This window comes from Sminthopsis crassicaudata, chromosome 2 (assembly GCF_048593235.1).
Source record: "Sminthopsis crassicaudata isolate SCR6 chromosome 2, ASM4859323v1, whole genome shotgun sequence".
In the NCBI taxonomy this organism is placed as follows: Eukaryota; Metazoa; Chordata; class Mammalia; order Dasyuromorphia; family Dasyuridae; genus Sminthopsis; species Sminthopsis crassicaudata.
Window position 1 is genome coordinate 536,860,464 of NC_133618.1, and position 7,953 is coordinate 536,868,416.

Genomic DNA, 7,953 nt, shown 5'->3' on the forward strand with positions numbered 1-7,953 from the left:
CAAATTCCCCTTTCAGAACCCATTTCCCACTCCCAAATGCTGCCCCTGGATCCCACAAAAGAAAACCTGTCCTACCCTTGCATTTCATGGCAGTATCAATGTCTTCTGAGATTATTATCCCAGACTCATTGACTTTTAAAGATGGAAGGAACTTTAGAGATAAAAATCATAAGTCACATTTGTTTAATGACTAATTATTGTTATTGTTATTGTTGTGACCTATATATGGAGGTCTTACTCATTCTGATTCCAGATTCTAGGCATTTTGTGGGTTGGAATCTTTTCCAAACAATAATTTATAAGCTCTAATGATGCATTTTATTTCTACCATTTATTTATAGAAAATACTGAATTTCTAACAAAGACACATTAGTTAAATAATAATGTAAATAAAGTTATACTATTTTCCCCCTCCACCATAGGTTTTTAATTTACTCTCCTTAATTATATATATATATATATATATATATATATATATATATATATATATATATGTATGTATACACACACACACACACACACACACACACTCAGTAGAAAAAAAGTAGATCCCTGTTAGATTTAAGTGCAGAGCAGCCATCATGGAACAATTCAAGTATTCACTTGTGAAGAAATGTACACACAGAAATCACATGTGACCAGGATACATATGTAGCAAATCAACTCTCGATTCCACTGAGCAAAGTGCTCAGTGTGATCTAATGATATTATTGAAGTCTTCTCTGACAGATTTGTTCACCACCAGGCATGATTTCCATTGTTTTCCCATAATCTCTCTCCTCTAAATGGTTAGCTGACCCAGTCATCCTTTATTCTTCATACTTCACCAATATGACCCTAGGTAGGCCACTCCCTGCCCTCTCTTCAGCATCCTTTTATGCCCTCATTAGAACATAAGCTCCTTGAGGGCTTGTATTTGTATCTCCAGTGTTTAGCAAGGTGATTGATAAATTCTTGTTCACTTTATTTGACTGAAGGTCTATGGAAACCAGATTTCTAATTAATTCTAAATCTGGGTATTTCAAGATCACCTGATACCCTGAAACAACATTCACTAGCTATTAGGAAGGTAGGTGATATGTTGAATAAGCCTCTCCTCTACAGAGGAACGACTGCATGGCTATCATCAGCATTTTCTGCCAAATAATCACATAACTATGAAGCGTTCTCTATTCTTTCTATGTCTCTGTTTCTGTTTCTGTCTCTCTTTTTGTTTTTGTCTATATCTCTGTCTCTGTCTCTGAGTCTTTATCTCTGATCCCCCTCTTTCTCTCCCCCCATTCCATCTGTCTCCCTATCCTCTTTGTCCTTACCCTTTCCTTCTCCCTCTTCTCCAGCCCTTCCCTTCCCCCTCTCTCTTCTTAATCAATAAGTGTGAAACTCTGAAATTTCTCCAGTCAAGTTTCTCAGCCACCTTAATTCTAAAGTCTTGTCATCCTCCCTGTCTGAATTAAATTTCTTCAAGGCTCTATCTCCTCCAACAGAAAAGAAATCTGTTGAAATTCGCTGTGGGAGACCCTCTGTTCTAGGCAAAATAGCAGTGTGCTGGAGAGAGCATTCAGAAATGCCATTGACCTTTCTTCCATTTCCCCAGCAACACATTACAACCTGTTCTCGTCTTATTTCCCTAAGATACACTGTTTATAAGAATCAGAACCAAAGTTTGAACCCAGATCCACCTGATTCCAAGTAAACTTTTTTTAAAGCACCTATTTTGTGTCAGGCATTGTACTAAACACTGGAGAATACAAAAAGAGGCAAAAGACAGTTCTTGACCTCAAGAATTCACAGTCAAATGGACAAAGAGTTTCCCCTCATTTCCAATCAAAATTTTTCCATCTTTGTTTCATCTCCAGCTCATCTCACAAATTGATCTGTGCTAATAGCTTAGGGATTTTCACAAATTGATCTCTCAGGTAACAAAACTGAAATTTAATGAAATCCAAAGAATGATTCCAGTGGTAGGAATTTGGGACAGGTAAAAAGAAATTATTAGTTAGCAAATCCTGCCTAGGCCTCTCACATGACAATATAGAGATAGTTTTCAACTCTGTCTATATGAAAGGCCAGCCTCTGTGATGAGTAGTGTAGCAGAGAAATATATCTGAAATGGAGAAAAGGGTCAGGAAGAATCATTTAAATCACATTAACCAATGTAGCAAAGAGCCTTTCGTTTCTAGGCCATCAGCAAATGACCTTTTCCCTCATCATACAAAGATGCCATTGACCTCTCCAAATACAGCACTAAGCCACAGTTGTTCCTGCATCACTGGCTCTGAAACAATTTGGGAGGATGTAGTGGAAAAACTCACAAATGTCCCATTCCAATACCTCATCTTGGCATGGAAGTGACCCTGAGTTTCTAAAAGTGATGCCAGTGGGGTACAATTTTAGCAGGTTCTAACATGTTGGAAAAGCTTTGATTATAGTCTTGGCAACAGCCTGTATCTACTTTCCAAGCACTAGGCCTAGTGAAATTCAGAGATGCATCACTAGTCATTAGATGATGAAATCCTTGGTCATGGCAACCCCTGAAACAAATTTAAATTTAAAAAGGCTTTCATTACTGTGTATACCCTTACTGCCCCTCCAGTGATGATGTCTGAATGGCAGATCAAGATGGGACAGAGAATATTGAACTTTTTAGGTAATCTACTATATTAACTGTTGATACTCTAGGTGTGAGATCTTTTCTCTAATAACTAACAAGATACAATTTCAGGAGCTGAATGTTCCTAATTTTGACATTCTTGCTCTAAAAGTAGCCAGAAAACAAAATGAAATTGCAGATAAATTAGATATCTAACAGATTCTCCTTGGAGAATCAAATAAAAGGGTTGGGGGAATAAGTTTTATTCTGCATCCCAGGCAACAAGGGACTTTATTTCATGGGACAATTGATCATCTTGTAAGCATCTGCAAAAAGGGTCAGCACACACACACACAAAAAAAAACACACAAAAAACAAACAAACAAACAAACAAAACCTGCAGCTAAAACACCAACATTTTTCTAAAACAGGATAAAGAAGTAGAGAAATTTTATAAACTCCTCAAATTCTTCTAACGTAAGGCAATATATATGTATTTTAATATTTAGAAGCTTCAATACATAGAAGTACCTTGGTATAGTCAGTTAGTCAATAAGTATTTAAAAACTCTAAGTAGGGAGATAGATGGCAAAGTAGATAGAATGGAATAGTCAGAAAAATTCATCTTTCTGAGTTCAAATGTAGTCTCAGATACTACTTGTATGAGCTCAGGCAACTCACTTAACTATTTGCCTCAGTTTCCTCATCTCTAAAATGACCTGGAAAAGTAAATTGCAAACCACTCCAGTATCTTTGCCAAGAAAATTGAAGATGGGGTCACAAAGAGTCAAAAACAAGTAAATACTATTTAAAATGTTTTTCCAATTACATATAAAATAGTTTTCAACATTCATTTCTGTACAGTTTTGAGTTTCAGATGTTTTCTCCCTCTCTCCCTTCCCTTCCCCCTTCCCAAAACAGCAAATGGTCTGATATAGGTTATACATGTACAATCATTTTAGACATTTTCATATTAGTCATGTTGTAAAAGAACAATCAGAGCAAAAGGGAAAAACCCCAAGAAAGAAAGAAAAGTGAAAATAGTATGTTTCCATCTGTATTCAGGCTCCATAATTCTCTCTCTGGATGCAGATGGCATTTTCCATCCCAAGTTTATTGGAATTGTCTTGGATCACTATATTTCTAAGAAGAGCTAAGTCTATCATAGTTGATCATTATGAAATCTCGTATACTATGAACAATGTACAGCTGGTTCAAGTCAGAAACAACTAAACAACAACACCATGTACCCCACAGAGTGTAATTGTTCCCAACATTTTTTGTTCTTAGAATACCTTTCAAGATCCACAAAAGTGTTGTGGATGTCCAGAGGAATTTAATATTCTACTCATAATATTCTTTTAGATTTATTCAGTGTCTGCTCTAAGTACAATGATAACTTTTGTCCCCCCAAAAAACCTCAAGATAGTTTCAAATTTCTGAAAAACAAACTTATAATACTTCAAACATGAATATGCCTATTGTCATAAAAGAAAAATACATTTTCAATTTAACAGAAAAAAAATATTTTCTTCCCATAAGGCTATTAAAGAATGTTTAGCCCAAACCCTTTGGAAACTTGTCACAAATCTTCAAAGAGTTTTCAGATCACTAAGTGGGAACCACTGACATGGCAGACAGGTAGTTGGTCTGGAAACCAGGAAGAACTGGGTTCAAATCCTGCCTTGGCACATACTATCTGTACAGGAGTATGCTGGTGCTAACTAATACTCAACTTTCACAGCCCTCCTTCACTTAAATCCAGTCTACTTGTATGTCATAACATCTTCACCTCCTTAATGTAATGGCCCTCTTTGAGAACAAAGGACAGACAACAACAACATAGCCAATTTGTTCTCAAGAGTTATTTGCTAAATTTCTGTGAGCATTCATACTTCAAAAATCATGAATCACTGCAAATTAGAGTTTGATTTACTGTTTATTATAGACTTAAGAAAGGGTTGGATTACATAGGTAGTCAATAGATAGAGTGCCAAATCTAGAATCAGGAAAACCTGAATTTGAATCCAGCCTCTTTTACTAGTTTTTACTAGCTGTGTGACTTTGGGCAAATCACTTAATCCTGTTTGCCTCAGTTTCCTCATCTATAAAAAGAACCAGAAAAGGAAATGGCAAACCACTCCCATATCTTTGTTAAGAAAACCATAAATGAATAATTGGAAACTACTGTGATGATGGAATGGCAAAATAAAGGGATAGAAAAAATGCTAATAATTTAAATTTATCATAAAAGTTTATCATATAGACTTTTTTGGGGAGAGTCAATTGTTAAACATTGTTCAATGCACCTCTATTTCTATGTGACCCTGAGCAAATCACCTCTAAATACTGTACAATTTCTATGATAATCTTAAATTTCGGAGAAGTTGCTGACCTGCATTGGTAGAGTTCATATTCTCATCCAGTTGCTTTGTATGCCAATGAAATCAATAGTCTTGTTCCTATTCTTGTTCCTAATTTTAAGACAAAGTTGAGCATGAGCATGGGGAGAATGGCAAACATATACATATCATATATATAATATTAATATATTTATAAAATATACAATATATAGATAATAAATTATACATAATAATTATATATACACTCAAAAATGAGCATAGAGGAGAAAATAAAGGTGTATATGTGTTGTTGTTGTTGTTCCTCCATTTTTGAACAGGATCAGTGACATCACAGGTGATATTTTGACTCATGTGTGAATTGTTTTTAAGTGAGGCAGAGTTGCACAAAGTCATCAGTCTCATTCTCTCTTCCTAAGTTATTTTATATATATATATGTGTGTGTGTGTGTGTGTGTGTGTGTATACATATATATATATATATATATATATATATATATATATATAATACACAGTATATGTATGTGTATATATATGAAATCCATATACATAATATATGTATGTGTATATAATACATGCTGGATATATACATATATATCATGTGAGTGTGTGTTATGTGTGTGTGTGTGTGTGTGTGTGTGTGTGTGTGTAAATCGCAGGCACTCAAGCCAAAAGGTGCCAAAAGCTGATAAGACTACAGAAAAGTCTCATGTCCATGTTTCTTTTTTTAATTAATTAATTTATTCATTTATTTATTTTTTAACATTTTTTTGACAGTACATATGCATGGTTAATTTTTTACAACATTATCCCTTGCACTCCCTTCTTTTTCTTTCTTTTTTTTTTTTTTTTTTGAGGCTGGGGTTAAGTGACTTGCCCAGGGTCACACAGCTAGGAAGTGTTAAGTGTCTGAGACCAAATTTGAACTCGGTTCCTCCTGAATTCAGGGCTGGTGCTCTATCCACTGCACCACCTAGCTGCCCCGACCCTTGCACTCCCTTCTGAATTTTCCCCTCCTTCCTTCCACCCCCTCCCCTAGATGGCAGGCATTCTCATACATGTTAAATATGTTATAGTATATCCTAGATATAATATATGTGTGCAGAACCGAATTTTTTTGTTGTTGTTGCACATGAAGAATTGAATTCAGAATGTAAAAATAACCTGGGAAGATAAACAAAAATGCAAACAGTTTACACTCAATTCCTAGTGTTCCTTCTCTGGGTGTAGCTGATTCTGTCCATCACTGATCAATTGGATCTAAATTAGATCTTCTCTTTGTTGAAGATATCCATTTCCATCAGAATTCATGTCCATGTTTCACAAATACTTTCTTTAAGAAGAGAATGAGAAAGATCTAGACATTAAAAATAGAGAACAGAGTCACATACAAAGATGTAATTGACCATGTATTAACAAAACAGAAACAAATATTTACTAATATTGTACTTTTTTCAAATAAGTTACCTATGTATACTCATATATATAATCAGACCATTGACCTTGTAGAGCAAAGAACAAAAACAACACCAAATAAGAGAAATAAATAATGAGGAAAATATGTTGACAATTAAGATAGCCTTAATGACCTATTTTAAAAGGTATTTAAAATTGGAAAAAATGGGAAATAGCAAAAACATCCACACAGACTATCCTCATTTCCTAAGGAAATTTAATCAATTTTTAAATGTCACCACACTGAGAAGCCCTAGAAACCATTCTAGTATACAAATTATCTCAACTAGTGAACACCAAATAGGGAAAGAGAGCAGCCAAGAGTAACACTGGTTAGAAAGAAAAAAGAAAAAAAAATTATAACATCTTCTAGAGAAAGATGGTGGGAGATAAGAAATTATATTTGTTCATAAAAGTGTGGTGGTGACTAGATAAAGCCAGATCATCTTGACAGAATTTAAAGATGAAACTGGAAAAATGAGTAGACAAAAAAATGGAGAAGATATGTCAAGATTTCAATAGTAAAGGTTTTTTCCAGCCACCATATTTGATTTCTAATACCATAGTCCTCTCATGAGAATATATAACTGACATAAAAAACTGGGAAAAGTAGCTGTACTGGACAAGTACTTGAAGAAAGATGGTAATGATACAATTTTGAGAACAATCAAAGATCCATCCACAAGGTGTTTGAAGCAGGAATGGGTGTCAAAATTCCTGTCAAGCAGGAAAAATCATAGATGTTATTACAATCCCCAAAAGGCAATGGAGAATACATCAGTAACTACTAAGCTATATAGGTACTTTCTCATCTCTACAAAACCTTTATGAGGACAATTTACATGTAAATCAAGGGCATCCTTGATGAAGATATGAGAAGGGAACAGGCAGACTTTTACAACCCATATTTTATGGCAGACTACATCTCTATAATGAGGCATCTGAGTGAACGGTAAAGAGAAGACAAGATACCACAGTGCTTATTATTTGTTGACTAAAATAAAATAATTTTATCCTATGTAAAAAAGAAATACTTTCCTTAAAGCTAATTACGTAAATTCACACATGAGTTTGCTACAATAGAAGAAGATTTATTAAAAGATGTAAAATAAAATATCACTTTGTTCCATGGCCTTCTGATCATTAAAAACAACTAAGGCATAAAGCTGGGAAATTGCTTATTAAAGACGATTGCCATTGTCATAGAGGATGCCCTATGGAGAATCCAAATGGTAGAGGGATTCCTGATTAATGATGAGATCCTTCTCATGACAATGATGACAATGGATAATTGCACCGACTCCTACAATATTGTACAATTTTCAAAATGAGATGTTTTGGCTAAACTATTCATGAAATAAACCCAAGTGCAGGAGAAATGTCTTTTTTTTCTTTCCAGAGAGAGAGTTGTCATTAGATGGATAGCCCAGAGAGCGAATCCATGAATACATACATCTTGAATAGCCACAGCTCTCAATGAATCGATGAACTGATCCCAAAATTGATTAGGAAGAAGAAAGATGGATAGATTGATTTTGAGATATTGTG